Source organism: Mesocricetus auratus, unplaced genomic scaffold (assembly GCF_017639785.1).
Source record: "Mesocricetus auratus isolate SY011 unplaced genomic scaffold, BCM_Maur_2.0 Super-Scaffold_100676, whole genome shotgun sequence".
Taxonomy (NCBI): domain Eukaryota; kingdom Metazoa; phylum Chordata; class Mammalia; order Rodentia; family Cricetidae; genus Mesocricetus; species Mesocricetus auratus.
In genome coordinates this window covers 116,490,653-116,506,056 of record NW_024429266.1, presented here as the reverse complement: position 1 = coordinate 116,506,056, position 15,404 = coordinate 116,490,653, and the positions used below count along the sequence as shown (strand labels likewise).

Below are 15,404 nucleotides of genomic sequence, written 5' to 3'. Positions count from 1 at the left end.
CTTCCACGTCTATTTAATTTCCACTCTGTTTATGCATGTGAGTGCCAGTAATTTCAAATAATGGTCATGATGAAGGGTCATCACTGCACAGATCATTCTGTGCTCCTAATGAAAATTAGACCTGGAAATTACTTCCTTATGTGTAACTCAAGCTGCCTTTGCGCTAATTTTACTTTATAACTTCCACTTAATCCTCTCCTTACCACCCTAAGAATCCTTCCCTGTCCTTGAAGTTGACTCCTTTGAAATCTTTATGGGTAGTCCTGGTTTCCCTTAAGCTGTGGGTATCCTGGTCCTTTGTTCCCAACAGTCTTTAAGCTTCTAAGCAAAACAGTCTCTGCTCACTTTTCTCCCACTGCACTTTTTAATGAGTTCTGGCTCTGGAACACGACTTGATTTCATGTTGTGGGCAATATAAATGAGCTGAGCCTTGCTTCCTTCTCCCTAATGAATCCACTGCTGTCTTTCCAGCCAAGACCACCACGTACTGCTTACCCTAATTAGTATTCTCTAATGCTAATCAGGTGGCCAGTAACCCACTTGTTTTTACATTCAGTTTCATCAGCTATAGTAGGAAGATTTATATATATATATTCTCCTTGGGATTCCAAGATAGAAATGTTTCAGCCAAGAAGCCCCTTGGCTTGATCAGAGCAGCAAAGCAGTTTTTTATCAATACTTTATGTGGTCAGTCTCTGACCCATATGTCCCTTGTTTGATAGGATAGGACCATGTATATTGACATTTTCCACTTCAAAGGTCACATCTAATGGCTTTGACTTTAACACATCAGTAACTTCTGAGAAAATTATTTTAATATGACAACCCAGTTTTCCAACCCAGAAGTTTAAAGCAAAACAAGAAGGAAGGAAGGAGGGAGGGAGGGAGGGAGGGAGGGAGGGAAGGGAGGGAGGGAGGGAGGGAGGGAAGGAGGGAAGGGAGGGAGGGAGGGAGGGAAGGAAGGAAGGAAGGAAGGAAGGAAGAAAAGGAAGGGAAGGGAAAGAGAGGCAATATTTGACTCTAAGAGAGCAGTAACTGAATTCTGCCAAAATTGTAGGATACTGCTCTGGGGTAACCTGTGAAAATCTATGATTGTGTTGAGAAATGCTCCATTTGATCACTTGTTGAATGAATAAAAGGACATCAAAGACAGAAGTTTGACATATGATCAAAGACTATAGTTTGAGAACCAAATGTTTGTCTGTCTTGCTTGTTATCTATATGGAAAAAAGAAAGATGATGATATATGTAATTTTCAGGATCTTCTTAAAGATTCTAATAGTATGTACTATGGTTTTACTTATTCAAACAGAGAAGGTTGTGGTGAAGTGTTTTGGGAAGAGATTAGGAATCATTTTTTTTTCTCTAACCTTGGGTGGTATGAAGAGAGATCATTGTGTTTATTTGGTGAGATTTTAAGAAACTTTTGTCTTTGTTAGTCTACACATTACTGACATGCATTACTGTCATGCCATACTGTAGGTTCCCAGTTTTATAGGAATGGATGAACAGTTTTTATATCCTGAATAATTGGACCTAAAAATTACTACAATAGGCTCTGAAAGTTTTATATAGGATTGAATGAAAAACTTAACCATGGCTTCACTGGGGGTCTGGGAGTCTGTTTCTAAAGAGCTCACCAGGTAAGGGTCATGCTGAACCCTCTTTGGAACCATGTCCTATTACTCTCAAAGGACAAATCCCCACTTTGGTAGTATATGTCTCTGTTCTTTGACTAGCACTCATGTATTTGGTGTCCTGTGTCATCTCTTGTGCTTGTGGTGCACAGGAGTACTGTGGCAGACAAAAGACATAAAGGGTGAGTGAGTCCCGTTTTCAGAGGTCACACTACCAGGCTGCCTTCTGATGACACTCCAGTCCTCCTGCACTTGGCCCTAAGCAAACCTTTAATCAGCACAGAGTTTGTTCCTTAGCATCTTCTGTTCCAGCTAAGTGATGAAGCCATTGCAAGCTTTCTGATGCAGACCTTGCCTGGGAATGTGGATGTGGGTGGGGACTCAAGTAAACTCACATACTTTGTGCCTCATTTATAAATGTCCAAGAATTCAGCTCTCAGGTTGTGGTGTGTTCTGTAAAATGCACTTATTTTTTGACTACTTCCTGGTTGAAAGAATTCATTTATAGACTCTATGGGCATGTTAAACAGGGTTAAGGGTGAGTCTGGTTCATTCCAATGGTCTTTTGGTTCCCTTTGGACTTAATGAGAAAATCTTGGTCTAGTAAGTTTCACAAATTCCAAAGCTTGCATCAGTTTATTCTCTCTGTTTCTAGGGGCCTCTAGTAATGTGCAGGCATTTACTCAACTAGTAAAAAAAATCACTAGAAATTTATCAGCACATAATTGCTTTATTAAAAACAGATTTTAAGCATAATCATTACAATGACACAAATATTTCTACTTATATGCTGGCTATATAAATAGAATTCTAATTCCTTGATTTTTAAAGTTTTATCATTCTGTCATTTTATATCTAGAAGACTTAAGGAGTGGTAGTTGAAAATGTTGTTAGCTATAAAAAATGTGTAATATGCAATAACTACCTATATTCTAAATGCTATTCCTAGTGTGTGTGTGTGTGTGTGTGTGTGTGTGTGTGTGTGTTCTCTGGAAAATACAATGTATAGAGTGATAAGTATTTTATATTATCTCTTTTCTGATTTTTATAGTGATTATGCTTAACTTTTGTAATAAGAAAAAGATGTTAGTTTGACGAATATTGTGTTAGCCTATAGTTAGAGAATAGGGAACTTGTTCTTTTTGATACTCTATTGCTTTATTTTCTAAAAAAAATATTTCTCACTGTCCTCTAGCAGAGTTCCTTAACAACTGTGAAGGGATGGTATTGGTGACTTAAATACAGATTTTTACTCTCTGAAACACAGTTAGAAAACCACATTCTTACCCCTCTCCCCAACTTGCACCAACTCAGTCAACATACTTCTATTGAGATTTTAAAAGTCTGCATTTAAGGCATTGCAAGTGATTATCTTGTGAAATTCAGTTTGGAAGTCACCCTTTGATCTCAGATTCCTCATCCTTTATAAGAGTTGAAACATCTTCTAAGTTTCTTGTTTGTCTTAAAGGTTTATAACAACAGTACATGTGTATGACATCTCTTTTGTTGTTAGAAACACTGAAAGATAGCTGAGTCTCTGGCTCTCTCATATGTATGCTGTAAGGGAGACACACAGTCAGTGAACACTGGGGCCTGTTTACAGAGGCCTGCTGTGAGCCACCCTCTGCCCATGGAACATGGCAGAAGGCTCATGAGCTAGGTGGTGGTGATGCATGCCTTTAATCCCAGCACTCCGGAGGCAGAAGCAGGCGGATCTCTGTGAGTTCGAGGCCAGCCTGGTATACAGAGCAAGTTCCAGGATAGCCAGAGCTGTTACACAGAGAAACCTTGTCTGGGGGTGGGGGTGGGGAACAGCTCATGGAAAACAGCCTGGTTTCAGAACAAAGGGCTTAGTGGTTTTTTCAGAAGCCTACCCTAACCTGAGTTTCCAAAGAATAACTGTTCCTCACCCCTCCATAGACTACTCAGTTATCCCAAGAAGCCAGCAAGACAGCATCTTGTGTTCTGAGTGGTTGGTTCTTTTGGAAAAGTCACTGTCAGGAAATTAAGACAAATAGTGTGTTTTGAGTGAACACCATTGTGTGGAAGGTGCTGCTCAGCTATCCTTGTTTTCCTGTTGATTAAACCTTGTAGCAAATAGGTGTTAGGTTTGAGCTCAGAGACACACCATCTTGCTGAATTAGCCTAGATGGCAGGAAGTTTTCAAATTTAGAAGAAGTACCTGGAGAGCTTGTTAAAGAACAGACTTTTGGCTCTACTGCTGAAATTTGTATTTCTTAAGTCTGGGGTGAACATATTATACTTTTCCGACAGTTCCTGGGACTGCCAACACCTCTGGTCTAGAAACCACTCACTGAGAACTCTGGCACTTTTTCCCTCTAGTCCAGAGGTTCTCAACCTATGGGTTAAGACCCCTTTGGGGATTGAATGACCCTTTCACAAGGGTCATATACCAGATATCCTGTATATCAGATATTAGCATTGTGATTCATAACAATAGCAAAATTATACTTATGAAGTAGCAATGAAAGTTATTTTATGCCTGGGGGTCACCGAGCATGAGGAATTGTATTGAAGGGCAGTAGCACCAGGAAGGTTGAGAACTGCTGCTCTAGACCCTCAGGTCAAGTGAAGGGTCAGTGGTGTTTCTCTGTAAGGATTAACACGAGAGTTTTATAGGGCAAGCTGGGAAAGATTCTTGTGTCATCTATTAGAATGTCAAAACTCCATTTGTAAGTCTCTCCATCACTATTGTTCCCAACCTTGTTCCTCTTAGGACCATAAATTCCTTGCATTTGTGTGCCCCCAACAATTATTCAGCGCCACCCCATCTTGAGATGAACTATACCTAAGGGTGTGTGTTTTGCTAAAGAGAATTTTCAGGTAAGTCCTTAAAGCCTTTGGGGACATAAGACCTGACTTATAGGGCAATGGCACGCCCAGAGCAGTATCTGTCCATTTCCTGTGGTCCCGAACTCACAGAGTCAGCGTGAGACGTGTGACCTGCTGGGCAGCTGTCACCCTGCCAACTACCTATGAGCAACCTCCCTAGTTTTGGTTGATGTGTGTCCTAAGTTGCTGCTTAGGACATCTTAGCGTCTTGATTTAGGGTTTCGAACTATTAATCTGTTCACTGATCCCCAACCTTTGAAAGTTCACAGGCAGGGAACTTTGGCTGGAAAACACAACCCACATCTTTTTGGGGGAGATCATTCAAGGCTGTATTCCATTTGGCCAGAAGATTTTCAGCTCAAAGAGCATTGGACTTTGACCTAAAAATGAAAGGACCTTTGGGGTTAACTGTGTCTCCTCACCCCCATCAGGATTCCTGACTTTCTCTTGTCTTATGTAGCAGACTTTTGCTCAGTCTTACAATCGTGCAGTATATCCATAGGGAGGGGCTTCGTGATGGTGTTGTTTGAGGAGTCAGAGGACTAAGGTCACACTCCAAAGTTGCTCTTCTTATATCATCACCTTCCTCCCTTCCTGGTCATCACACTCAGCTCCTCCGGCCTCTGCTGTTCCAGGCTCATTCTTGTCTTGAGTGTTGACTTGCTTTGCCCACATACACCTGCCTTGCCTTTTTGTGTGTAAGGTCTATGTGAAAGGTACCTTCAACTAATATGGCCCACAAGCTCTACCTCCACCAATGTCTTTCTTGTGCTGCCTTCTCTTCTTAGCGCGAACCGCCACCTGAAATGTCATTGCTTATGTGTTTATGTATAGATTTACTTGCAGTAGGGGTAACAATAGGGAATTTTTCTGACTGCTGCAGTTGGCACCTATCTCATTGCCTGGCAAATAGTAAAAGTGTGGCAAACATCTGTTGCATGAGCAAGGGAAAGTGAGGCAAACGCCTGGGTCCGGAGGCAGCTGGCATTCTATGAATGAGATATATGTAAAAACAAATCCAGATCTGGCTGAGTGACACATCAAAAGGATCCAGTGACTCAGTGTCCTGTTGTTGCACAAGTGAAAACGTTTATTTGGGAAACCAAGAAACCGAAGATGGGAGCTGTGCTATGACAGAGGGCTTAAAGGGGAGGAAGGAGGAGCAGGTGGTGAGACCTCTGCTCTACACAATGGAGCTGAAATGGGACATTGTCTTAGTTACTCTTATCTTAATGTCCTTAACCATGCAAAGACTGGCAAAGATTAAGTAGATTTAGGTCAAATGAATCTCAAGTGGTATCTCTGTGAAAATACTTCTAGATGATTTTGTGGCTTCAGAGATAAGTAGGAATCTGCCTTAATGGTTAAGGTAGCAAAGGAGGCAGACACAAGGTTTGTCACTCAGTTTAGTTATCACACACCTGCAGATCCAAGAGTTAGGGCTTTAGGTGAAAATGGCTTTCAAGTCCCCAAAAGTAACCTAGATGACTGATGGAGCTAGGTGGAGCCTCTGGAGAGCTCAGCTGAATGGCCTCCCAACAGTAGTGATTGCTTTGTTTGAGATTTGGGTTTTTGGTTTCTTCAGACAGATTATGTAGCCCAGGCTGGTCTAGAATTCAGTGTGTGGCTTAGACTGGCTTAGACTTAATGGCAGTCCTCCTGCCTCAACCTCCTGACTCCTCAGATAACAGCTATAAGCCATCACACCTTGCTAAAATTAGTGAATTTTTTAAGTCAACTGAAAGACAAGTGAGGTTAGTGTGGTGTATTTAGGCTGACTCTAGACACCCATCTTCCTCTGTGCCTCCTGTCCCTTCCTGTTGCCACCTCTGACTATGGAACATGACACTCTGGAAGGATAGAACAAAACTGCAGAAAGCTAAAGAAGGCTGCCTTACTTGACAGTCTCCAGGGAATGTGACTGTATCACCACTGGTTCCATCTGTAAAATCCACACTGAAGTCAACACTGGGCTTAGGTGCAATCCTCTAATTTAGTCATCTGATTGAATTCTAAATGGATAGCCTCATTCATCTTTCATGTAGCCCCTATGAGAATCAGCAGCATCACTGAGTTGGTTGTCCAGAATGTTTCCCCTGCAGTGTGAGCAGTGCTGGTGCTGGGCAGGGAGGACAGGAGAAGGATGACAGTAGACAAGATGGCCACCAGACAGCCTGAGGTCCAGGGGAAGCTCCTCCACTGTGACTGCTCACAATAAAATGGTGCTAATCAGTGGATCTTTTTGTATCAGCATTGTCAACATTTACTTTCACTTTACACATTGGATTTGCATCTGAAAAGACCAAGTATAATCAACATTTAAAGGATAACACTCAAATTTGCATCTGATTGAGCAGACATGTTAAGTAATTTTAGCATGGCTGTTGCTAGGAAACCAATTAATAATGCTCCACATTTCATTAAAAATTGGATTCTGTCTTTGCTTTCATTTAGCTTCACAATTCAGCTGCTTGTGCTATACTTTTCTCTCTTGGTAAATTGTGACAGACAAATTATCGTTTTACCTCATTTATTTCTGTGATTACAATTGTTAGTCATATCTGTCAATACAACTTCAAAGCCTTTCTTTTTTAATGCTTTAGGATGGAAAACTGAATTTTAACTGTTATTCATTTTTTTCCTTTATAGCTTGAGTACTGAGTTTTATTTTTGTGAAGGCCTTCCAAATTGTGGGTAACAAAAAAAAATTAAAGCAATCTTCCCTGTTCCATAATTGCACCTTCTCTGTATAGTGACTAATAATTAGAATATTAGGCACTATTCACAAAGTGACAGACAGCTGATTACGCATTCAGCTGCATTTTATTTTGCTCTTCCCATGCTTTGTAGACTAGACCAGGTTCTGTCTTTTATGTAGTGCATTTTGGCTTTTATGTCTATTTTATATGATAGCCCTCTGTTCTTCTGAGGACTAAATGTTCTTTTAGCTACTATTGTTCCTATCAGCAGCCAACTGGGTAGTTACATTTAGTAGTAACAGCACTTCACAGTTTGATGTTTTGTTGTATTGACCTGGTTAAGATGCTCATTGCTTGCTATTCACATGGGTTTCACAGAGTTTCAAACACTTAATTTGGATGTTGCATACAGACACCTCTGATTCTTGAGCTTAGTTGATGGTCATCACACCAAGCCAAACTCCAGAAGGCAAAATAGAATCTGCTTTTGTATTTTATGGTTCACATCTTTAGAGTTTGGGTTCTGAGGATAAAATGGAAAGGACATAGAATTTAAAAGCAGCTGTGAAGTAAAATTTCAGCCTAGCTCCCTCTCTAGCACTGTGCCATGCAGGACTATAAATCACTGAGGAGGCAGAGGGTTCCATCCCTTTCTGGCAAGAGCACACACAGTATATAAATGGGCTATGGCTTCCCTGGCATATAAATAAATAAATATATACATATACATACATACACATATATATCAAGCTGTGTGGTTTAAAACTCAGAGGCATTGTACCTCCAGGGTCAGTCCAAGACCAAGGCTTCTCTTCTGAGGTCTCTCTCCTAACTTGCAGGTCTACAGCTCCCTGCTGTGTCCTCACATGGTCTGATTTCTGTGCATGCATAGTCCAGGAGTCTCCCTGAGACTTAATCTCTTGAAATTCAGATTGAATTTGGGTTTACCCTAAGGGCCTTGTCGTAATCTAACTACCTCTTTAATGTCAGAGTTACATTCTGGGCACAGGATTAGATTTTTTAACAATTTTAGGAAAACACAGTCAACCAATAGTAGGCATATCACATGTTGCCAACTCCTCACTCTGTTGAGTTGTTGCTTACTCAAACAATGGAGATGGCTAGAAAGGCAGCGGGAACTGTGGTTGGCTCCTCTGTTTAGGTCAGTTCTGACTATAAACAGTATTATTACCCTTCCCCCCATTTTGTTTGCTATTTTTGTCCTTTTGGGACATTTTCTGGAGCCACATTTTCCTGACCTTACTTGATTGGCCATATGAAGATGTACCTGCCCACACACCTCTGTAGGGGCTAGAGACATAAAGAATGAGTCAGTAAACAGTGAATTCTGTCACTGTATGATGGTGCTAGCCAACTGATGCCTAGGATGAGCCTTCTGTGAGGAGCTGGGACTTTGTTTCATCTGTTCAGACCTGGAGGGGTAATGGAAGACAGGCCTCAGGGACATCTTAGGCCCAGCCATATCTAGCCTGTGTCTTCTTCCATACACATTTGGGAGGACCCTTAAATCCAACTCTCTGGCTCAACCTCACCATGATTACAGGAAATAACCCCATTTGCAAAAGAGTCATGAAAGCGCCCCAGCCCCAGGTCTGGGTCAACAGTTCCTGTCAAACTGACCCAGGTCACTGTAATGAGTTCTGGATGCAGCTGTTGAAGAGGATGTTCCAGATGTGGTGGGCTGAGTGGGCAGGTTAGGTAGAAGATGTCCTATCCTAGAAGAAGGCGAGGAGAGACACGAGCCTAGTAGAAGTGTTCATATGGTTCAGACATCCGTTCATTTCTTTCACAAAGGAAGATGTAGATTTCAGATTTAAAACTGGAACTTACACTAGTTTCATTTCCCCCTGGGCTTTAATAATTCATTGAATTAAGCCAAAATAAACACTTAACACTTGCTGGCTTCTCCTAGGTCAAAAGTCTTTTATTTCCAAGATTTTCATGAATGCAAAGAATATTCTTTGGTCTTGAAACCTTTTTGTTCCATGTGAATATTGGTACCAGTCCAGCCTGTAGGCCTCAAGCTAGCTTAAAGACAAATTTTGACAACTTCTGCAATCATAGGACTCAGCCATCCTAAGAGACCAAAACACTGAAGGCTGATTATAAGTTGAAGATATAAATTTAATTGTGACAAATGGAACTGCTGCCTGAACAGCAACTGCAGAATGTTTAACCTGACACATGAGGGCTCATATATTTTGCTCAGCTAAACAATTTTTTTGCTCAGTGTTCTGCCAGATCCCACAGAGAAAGGTGTAAACATGAGACCTTAGATACTAGCCACGTGTACAACAGCCATACCTCTGTTATATTATACCTTTTTTCAACTTAAAATATAAACTGGCCTTTCACATTTAGAAGACTAAGGAAACAAACAAGCACCAGTTGTCATTTCAGTGCCCACCAGGGTAGGATGAAAACGGGTTGATACTTTCCCTCCTTGCAGGTGGATCACAGGGAGGAGGAACACTGATACAGACACGGGACGTGTGTGAAAACCTTCACATTTACACATCATGCTGCACCTCACAGCTTTGTGCATGATTCCAGACACTGCCAGTCAGTTCCAAGCTATGTTTATAGTTGGGTAGTTGCTGTTTTGCACTGTAGATACTATTAGTTGTATTTCTGTTTTATCACTACCTGAATTGACCAGCTGCCCCCTTTCGGGGGAACTACTGGCCAGAGGCAACTAAGAGAGACCCTCAGTTTGATATAGACGACAGGAAGTAAGAGGAACAGGGAATCTGTTATCTGGAAATATGTGGACTTAGGCTTTAATTTGCTAACATCATTGAGCTTTCAAGAAGCTGCAGGAAGTGGAAATAATTGAGAATGTCAAAATCTTGTTAAAAATACCATCATGTGTGCTTGTTTTGCAGCATGCATTCTATTCTAAAATTGGAACTCTGCAGGAAAGATTGGCAAGGATGATACACATTCACAATGTTCTGTATTTTACTTATCTTAAATCTCAAAAAGGAACCTTTTTATACTCTTCCAGCTGAGATGAACCATTTTCTAATTCAGCTTCCTGTTTTCTTTCTCCTTTCTGTGTCACAATTCGAATACCACTCCAGTTGTCACATAAAAACATAAAATGAACTCTTGTCATTGATAAGAATTTTGCCAGGCTTTATGTTGTATTTATTCCCTTTTAAACAAATTGTGTCCCCAAAATTATAAGCTTCTGAGTGGCCTCTTCAAGTCCCGCCTCCTCTTGAAAGGGTTAGTGCTAAGGTTCTTTTGTCCACTGGGCTGTGGGGATCTCTTTCCTCCTCAGTCAGGGCTTGAAGCCAAGACAAGCCCTTGAGGATTGTGGGTCATCATCATAAGGACTGGCATGAGTGGCTAACCCTGTTTTCCCACCTCAGACAGTCAGGTGGGATGAGAGAGGGGGAGAAAGGAAGTAAGGTCCTGTGCATGGGGATGACAGGATGAATGCAGTTTCACACAAAGAGGCCATCCCCATAAATAGCTGAAGAAGGTCAGTTCTTTTCTCGGACATGTCTAGACCCATCCACAAAATCCAAGGTGTTACTTACACAAACATAATGGCATTAATAAAATCTTATTTTCAGTTGTGATCTTTGTGGGAATTGATGTCACTATCCCCAGACAGTGAGAACATATTTTATATATGGTATTGGACCTGGTGAGTATTTATCTGGATATATTGGAAATTGATTCTGTCTCTCACACTGTTCAAATAAACTCTAAATTAATATAGTCTTTTAATGTGATGATTAATGGCTATTCAAAAGAATCTTGACAAAAACAGGATAAAGAAATCAGAGTGAGAATTTAGAAAATGTCCAATCTATCTCACTTATAAAAAGTAAAAATTGATTTTTTATATGTGATTGGATTGGCATTTAGGAACAAACTCAGAGCCTCACACATTATACCTTTAGCACTAACAGTGATATTTTTAAACAAAGATATTGGAATATGAATATATATATTTGTATCTGCTTAAAATGCAAAAGAACTATGTGAAAACACAGATAATGTCCTTTAGAGTCTTGAACTATAAGAGATTATCTGTGAGTTCAAATTCAAAAGCCATAAAATAAATAGATTTTATTCAATTAAAAAAATTACATAGTAAAATAAATTCAGCAAAAAGACAAAACACATGAAAACCTGTCTGTAGAACCCTTGCCTCAGAAGCGCTTCTCAGTGCAGTGGGAGAGAGGCCAGCAGAGGGAGCACGGTGTTCACACAGGAACTGCATTGCCATTTTTTTTAACTCTAAGAAAACATGATCACCTTCACACAAAATCAGAAAAATGTGAATTAAAGCTGGGCAGGACTATCACCTTTTATTTTATCTGAAAAATTTTAAATTGACAGTGTGTCATTGACCTGATGGGGGTAGGAAGATCTGTCCTGTACTTCTCATGGGAACATAGATGGCACGGTCCTGGGGAAGGCAGAGTAGGCAGCACCAATCGGGATCACATGCAGTTACCCTTTGACCCAGTTTGTCACTGGCAGGTTTTCCTGTTGATGTTTCTGAATGCTTATAAAATGATACACATAGAAGGTTTTCCATTAGTCCATTGTTTGTACTAGAAAACATTGGAAGTGATTCAAGTATCCATTAGTGGATAGCTGCTTAAATAAACCATAATCCATCTATACAGTGGAGCATTGTGTGGCAATTTAAAGAGAACATACACTGGTTTGCAAAGACCTCCAAGCAGGGTCATTAAATGAAAAGGGCAAAGTATGAAACAGAATATGTAGGATGCTTCCTTTGATGTAAGAAAGGAGGCAGAGTTTGACCTTACTCATATCTGCTTGTATCTGCATGGAGAAACACTGGGGACGGCTGCCTATGACTGGGAACGGCTGCCTATGCAGGCTACCACTTGAATAGAGAACTAATGGATACAGCATGGGAACAGCATTGTGCTCTATTGTAATTTTTGTATTTTTGAACTGTGTAAACTATGTCCTAGCCAAAACAAGTTTTTAAAGTCACATTTAAAAGATAATTTCATACATGTTTACAATATACTGTGATTGTATCCATCCCCTAATCACCCTCTCTTATCCCTTCCCACTCCTACTGACCCAACTAGTCCCCTACTTTTATGTCATTTCTATTTGTGACCCACTGATTTTAATTAGAGTTGCTTGTATAATCATGGGTAGGGAGTTGTTTCCTGGAACATGGGCCTCTTACCCCCTCTCTTCCAGCAGCCGTGAACTTCCAATAGCTCCTCAGGAGGAAATGGGCATCACAAGCCCCTCTCCCGCTCATGTTGACAGCCCAGTCTTTTGCAGATCCTGAGCGGGTGACAGCAGCTGCTGTGGGTCATGAGTGTCATGTCCAAAAGACAGCGTTTCATAGCACTGTTCCCCATCCTCTGGCTCTCATATTCTTCCTATCTGTGGGCCTTAGAAGGACTAGTAGATACTCTGCTTAGGGATAAGCACAGAACTGCTATTTACGAATCTCTTCATTAATTGTTGTTCACTGTAAAAAGAAGCTTCTCTGCCCAAGGCCGAGAAAAGCACTAACCTATGAGTACAAACAGATATTTAGAAGATAGCCATTTAGCAAAACAAAAATGGTAGACTCCCCCCAGGGCCCTATGACTTCCCCAGGCTTTTGACCAGGTTACAGAACCAGGAATTGTACTCCATAGACAAGTATTCTCAAGTCTAAGCAGAAAGTAGTCTGTTATGCCCCCAAAAGTCATGCACACAGGGTCCACAGTTAGGTAAAACCATGGATGACTTTTCTCTCATCACAACCTACTGATGCACTGTAAACATCAGCCAATTTGGGGAGGTTCCAAGTTAGATCCAGCTTGTTTTCTTTTGGGTCTTCAGCTATCATCTGGTTCTGGTGGGCAATGCCAGCAGCCTGTATTATTTGGGATTCTCTGAGACCCCATGGACAGGGAGGTAACCTATACCTGGCACTTGGATCTTTTGTAACTTTGTTTAAAAACCTATGGCTTTGGACTGCAAAGAGGGCTTAACATTAAGGATATGTACTGTTCTTAGAGGGAACCAGAGTTTGGTTCCCAGCAGCTCTAGGGGTATCTGACACCTCTGGTTCCCAGTCATACGTGTGCACATACCCATACAGAGACACATGCTTAAACAATAAAAGAAATCTCAAAAACAAAAAAGTATGTTTTCTGGGATGCATTACCCACCTATGCCTGGCACCCCTTTTCAAACTTACTTTTTTCCCTACAACTGTTTTTCAGTTAGTAAGACATGGCTTTCTCAACACATTCTTAGCTTGGGTTAATGCTCTCCCCACACCTCTCCCTCATCTCCATCTCCATTTAAGCCTTTCATTACTGGACAAAACCCTCCCAACACGTTCATGGCACATGAAGTTACATGTTTTTGAACTGAATGTCAGTGGCGTACTAACTTAGAATTCATCTGTTTGGACCATGGGCTGCAGCTGCCTGGCTGGGTCATGTGTGTTCTTTTCCTGAGCTGTGCTGTGGAGGATGGTAGCCACTAGGCACATTGGGATACTAAGTATCTGAAATGTACTTTGTCTAAACTGAGATGTACTTTGAGGGTGCCTGTTTTAGAAACTTTAGTATAAACAGAGGCCATAAATTACTGCAGTCATAATTTTAAAGATATTGGTTACATGTTAAGTGATAATATTTTGGATTGGGGAACTTAAAATATATTATTGTATTAATTTAATTTCCTCTTTCCTACTTTACATGTGGCTACTAGAACATTTAAAATTATATATGTGGCCTGGCTCTGTGGCTTTCACTTTATTTTGTTTGCATAGTGCTGACATAGTCTCCTGCCCATTCTTAGTGTGTCTTCCAGAATTACTGTAGAAAAAAAAGTACAACCCAGTCATAATCATGCCATTTCTTGGTTTTATATGTTGCTTTGACTCTCTTCTTTCTTATATACCATTGTATCCATCCAAAACCCCTCCCTTACCATCCCCCCAGGCCCTCAACAAGGCTGCTGTTCTTTACTCCCTGAACTCCCTGGACTTCAGAAATAGGAGTTTGTTGTTTTTTTTTTAACACCCTGTGCTTTCTGTTTGCAGTGTCTTTTCAACTCTGCTCCAATGCCTGGAAACCCCCTACTTATCCTGTAAGCCCAGTTCTTGTGGTTCCATTGGTGAGGCATGCTAGTTGCCCTTTCCCCTCTCCTCCTCCTCCTCCTCCTCCTCCTCCTCCTCCTCCTCCTCCTCTTCCTCCTCTTCCTCTTTCTCTTCCTCCTCCTCCTTCTCCTCCTTTCCTTGTGGCACTGAGCATTGAATTGAGAGCCTCAGTTATGCATCACTGAGTTACACCATGGTCCCCTGTCCCTTTTTCTAACATCTCCTTTTTCTATGGTGATAGTTAGCATTTTGATGCTAGACACCTTATGAGGTCCCATAGCAGACTGGAGTTCCGAAAAGTCAGGCTGTGTGCTGAAGACGGTGCCTCCAGATCCCGATAATTCCAGTAGAGTCTCTAAGAGATCATTAGGAAAACTGGAATTTGTCATGCTTTGTCCTGTTTGCCTTGGGTACTTTTATGTGGTCTGTTTACTGACAAAAGCAAGCTTGAACACATAGATCTTCCTTGGTTAACAACAATTTTTTTTGGAACTTTCTGGTTTTACACAGGCAGACAGGCAGCTTATCCACAAAAAAAAAAAAAAAAAAAAAAAAAAGCAGGCCACTGGAGAATACAGTGACTGGAAAGTGAGAAGTATTTATTTGTGTTCAATCCAGACAGCAGATTTCTCCAAGCTGTGAGTGTCCATGCTTCCAAAAGGTAAATGTGTCAGGTGGTCACTAGGAGGTGGACGGTAGCCAGATCTAGGAAGACCACAAGCTGAAGTCATGAAGTTCCCCGTGGGCTCTCCACTGGCTCTTACTTCAGTGACCTTCTTGAGGATTTAAAGTTTCTCTCAAAAAAGGAATAAGGAGTAGGAAACAGAACACCCAACACCCAAGGAGCAAAGATTTTTAGGAAGAAAAATTGGAATTTTCAAAGAATCTCCCACCTTAGCTGGGTAAACTGGAAAGGCCTGTCTTTGCACCCAGGCTTTCAGAAGGCTGTTGTGTTGAGGCAGGTTTACTTCTGACATGAGACACTAGTTATTTTCGGCAGTCAGCGTAGCATGTGTAGCTCTTAGCCTGAAAAGAGATTATCAGCTGATAACTCTCTAGCATTCCTGAGAG

General features: G+C 41.1%; 1 protein-coding gene and 1 non-coding gene across 2 annotated transcripts in view; both read left to right on the top strand.

Moving 5' to 3' along the window:
- Window positions 1-15,404, top strand: part of Jazf1 (JAZF zinc finger 1) — a 320,196-nt gene that overhangs the window by 45,163 nt on the left and 259,629 nt on the right. The gene's annotated exons all lie outside the window — the stretch shown is intronic.
- On the top strand, window positions 10,453-10,593 carry LOC121137361. Its single transcript, XR_005874615.1, has one exon.